Genomic DNA, 4,347 nt, shown 5'->3' with positions numbered 1-4,347 from the left:
AAACAAACCAGACATTCTAGACAAAAGAACTAGAGTTTGATTAAAGTGGACTAAACAGGGCTGGTGTGAATGCAGCCTGAGAGATAATTCTGATGAAGAATGTCCTCCATGAGTGTGTGACCTCAATCTTAATGAAATGACACATATTATAAGTAACTCTGATAAATAGTGAAACTATAGCTCGACAGTTTTAAGATATTAACTAAATATGTGATACCAATATCTTAAACCCAACCATAAAGCTTGTTAGATCATGGGTAGGTTTTGAAGTTTTTGTTAAATTACAGTATGTTTTGGAGTCACATTACAATCCTTATATATCTGACATCACCACGACAACAGAGAGGATAAATACACCTGTTTTTATATTTATTCACTGTATTTTGTTTTTTCTCTCACCATAATTGCTTCCTACTTATATTTGAGTTTCTCTCTGCAGTTGTGTTTTGCCTCTTCACTCCCATCTATCACTGTTTTTCTTCCATCTCTCTTCCTCCTCCTGCCTGCAGACATGAAGCTCATTCATTCCTCTCACTTGTCTCCAAGTTTCCTTTATGAACAACAATCCATCAAACATGTCTTTCCTCTTCGGGCCTCTCCTTTCCCCCGTCTTAGTTATTGTCTTCTTGTTATCATCCTCAGCCTTTTCTTTGTAATATTGGGTGTTTTCTTCTACTAATCTTTTCCTCTCCTTCCTGAGAAATTTGCATGTAAATTAAAGATTCAAATGGGGTCTAGCAGATGAGATAGGGTGTCAATTATCGTCTTTTTAATTAATGGGGAAAGAGAATCGCCAAACATGAGGAGCTTGGACGAAATTCACACCGTTCTGATTGCAAGCTACAGTTGTAAAACGAGGACAGTAGAGCACATCACCCAGTGCTGACACCGGCTGCCTGTAGCACAGAAAATAGACTTTAAAATTCATCTGTTAGTTCATAAATCACTGAACAGAAATACACTGAAGACCTGCTGTTATTGCATCAACCTTCCAGTCTGCTCTGCACCCCAGAACCAGAACCAGACCTGGAGAAGCAGATTCAACTCTGGAACCAACGTCCAGAAAACTGCACAACTGCCAAAACGCTGACTTCCTGAAACTAAGACTAAAAACCCATCTGTTTAGAGCTACCTTTGATTCAGAGTGACTGGAAAATTGATCAATATATTTCATATATTTTTGCTTAATTATTTTGATTATGGCATTTGACAAAATGTAATGTTTATTTCTATTTAATAATGGGATACTGTATCATGTTTTTATTATGAAAAGCAGTTGACATTTCATCATCTACTTTGTTGATGAATGTGCAATAATGATAAATTCAAAAGAATGTAGAAACTAGTTATATTTACTTGAGTAACCTTATGGAGAACAAATATTTCTAGGAGCTTTCACATCACTTTTTACTTTTACTGGAGAGGATTATATCAAGTAAAAAGTGTTTTTTAAAATCCAACATATAAACTGTAAATTGTCTTTTACAGAACAGTGTTTTATGTTTATGCTTGATAAAGTTACGTTCGTCTTGGGTGACCTTTAGGTTATCAGTTGATTAAAATGGAAAACTTCAGAGTCACGGTTTGTCTGGTTGAATTGGTAAAAGTTTGCTTTGTCATTTCCAGTTAAGTTTAAATTTTAATCTCATGGAAAGTTTTCATGATTTGCTCTAGAAGACTTTCTACAGTGGTGTTACTTTTTATCCAAGTATAGAAATTATCTAGTATAAACATGCATTTGTACTTCAGTGGTACAAGATAAATTTGTTGTCAGTGGCCACCAGGCCACCTTATAAATACATTTAGCTTAAAACCTCCACTGGGGAACTAAACCTTCCACAGGGAGTTTCGTCACCTGAAGCCAAACTGGAAACTGACAGTGACACAGTTTGTTTGTTTCAGGTACGTCTTTCAACAAGCCGGGCTGTAAATGGAGAACAAGTGGGATTATTTTCCTCCTGATCTGGTGGAGCTGTAAAGCAGCAGGCAGGTAATGATGCTGCGAAGAGCTTTAAATGCTCCGTCTATATTCCTGAGGCAAAACGAGGGAAGAAGCAAGTCTGTCCTCATTCATCTCCCTGCAGACGGCACGACTCCTGCATCGCTGCCATGGATGCACTAACAAGTTGATTAATGATCCTGGAGTGAGATCCAAAGTCTTCCCCTCCCTTCCTGGTTGATGTAAAGGACTATCACCTGACTGAAGGCTGCAAATCACCTCAGTCTGGATAAGAATCAGTTATTTCCTTTGCCCAACTGTATGTGGCAGAAAACACCAATATCCTTTTCTTGGAGGAAACTATTATCTGTCATCAGCAGCTTATCGTTTCCCTCCACATCAGGCCTCACAAACACACTGTTAGAAACCCAAACTGCTGCACCTGATCGGCTCATTCAGAGGAAAACCTGCGATTAAATCTAAAAGATACCCAAGAGAAACATCTCCAGCCCCTAATCATGATGTTTCTTACAAATATCAATTGAGATTATGTCACAAAAAGGAAAAAAAGTCAATATAAGAACAAGTAATGAGCTCTTTGGTTTGATCTCGTGTTTTCATTGCAAATGAGCACAAAATCTTGTCTATTTTTTACTAATGTCAAAAAAAAAACAACACAGTTTTGCCTCTACAATGTTTCCATTAAATAAGAATTAAAATTTCACGTGAATAAGTTTGTTCACAAGTTAAGTCATTAAAAAAACACGCTGCACCATCATCATCCAACTACTTCCTGTCGTCTTCAGGTTTTGCTCCACTGATCATGTGACTCTGGTTGTAATGCATAAAAAGTTTCTGTTGCAGTTTTGGAAAATAAACGGATTAATATGGCCAAAGACCAACTCAACGAAAAACAAGCTGCTTTTTGTTGCCATGTTTTCATGAAGGAAATTTATTTTCAAAATGTCAAATTGTGAAATGATATGGTCAAAGGAAATGCAGCTCTTGCCTCTTTCTCATTGTTTTCTGCTCCTCTTCGCAGCTGTTAATCGTTTGCCTCTTCCTGCTCCTTTCCCCAGCTGCAACCACTCACCTGTAATTAGCTCTCCTGCCTCATTTATGTCATTTCCTTTTCTCTCATCATAAACACATCTGACTGCTTTGAGTGCAGAAAGAAGTATAGTTGGGTCTAACAGAAGAGCAGGCATACAGTCAAAACATTAAAATACTGAAAATAATCTTTTAAAAAGTTGTTAAACTCATATTTCTGTATTAAAATATTTTTTCAATTTGTTTTATGTAATATTCTAATGTTACATGAAATAGTTTTAACAGAGATAAAACATCAATGTACCTGCAATAATCTACATAATATATAAACAATGCGAGTTATGAAGGAACTTCTAATTAACATTTTTAATTTATTGCATAGGTCTGCATGCCTCCCTGTAAACCTGGGGTTTCATATAAACTTTACATTTCTCCATGCAGATCGGTTCTGCTTACTGTGCATTGTGTAATGCTGGAGTCATCAAGAACAGAGATAAGAAGCAGAAGAAAGATTCCTCCTCAGGGACGACCGTAATGAAGCTCCTGGGAAGGAAAGGAGGAAGATAAAGATGGAAAACGCAGAAATTCACAGGTAGAAGCAGCTCCTGTGGCCTGTGGTCACATTTTATCTAAACCAGACTCCTCAGAATACCAGCGCAGCGTGACGCAAAAACCTGCCATGAATATTCATCAGCCTCACAGGGAAACTTCTTGGATATTTAACTACATCTAAAGTTTGCTCCGTCTTCTTGGATTTGTTTTTAGCTCTTATGCTTCCATGCTTCTTGCCATCTGTCTGTCTGAGAGATTTTTTTTTTTCTAAGACGTAACATGGTGTCCCCAAGGAGGAGCTGAATCTGAGCTGAATCCATTTAAACTGAACAAGGTTCATCTGTCTCACTTGTGTCAAGAGAAGAACTTCTTCCAATATAGAAGAGAAATGGATCCGGAACATTCCTCTCCAGCCCAGTCGGAGGTCTGACTGGAGGCGTTTCAGAAAACTCACTCTGGTATTTCTGCACCGTCAACAGGTGCTAGCTATAGCCACTTTATTAGTTAGATCTGTTGTTTATGCAAATAGTGAATCAGCCAATCAGATGCCTGCAGATCAAAGCATTTGGGAGCTTAGACTCCTTGGAGACGAGTTTCTGAAGTTCAGTCATGACATGAGAATCGTTTTTTTTTATATTTTTGTTTTGGTATCTCAGAAACTTACATTTTCACACTCAATCGTCTCAGTTTTACAGGAAATAGTCTCAGAAAAAGGAATCTATCCGTTCACAAAAGCCTTTCCTATTCCATTCCTCTAGTCCAGATGTCTCATTCTCGCGGCCCGCAGGACTTTGTCTTGTGGCCCC

This window comes from Poecilia latipinna, unplaced genomic scaffold, assembly GCF_001443285.1.
Source record: "Poecilia latipinna isolate Pla-1442-1.1 unplaced genomic scaffold, P_latipinna-1.0 Scaffold551, whole genome shotgun sequence".
Lineage (NCBI taxonomy): Eukaryota > Metazoa > Chordata > Actinopteri > Cyprinodontiformes > Poeciliidae > Poecilia > Poecilia latipinna.
Note: the sequence above shows the minus strand (reverse complement) of the source record.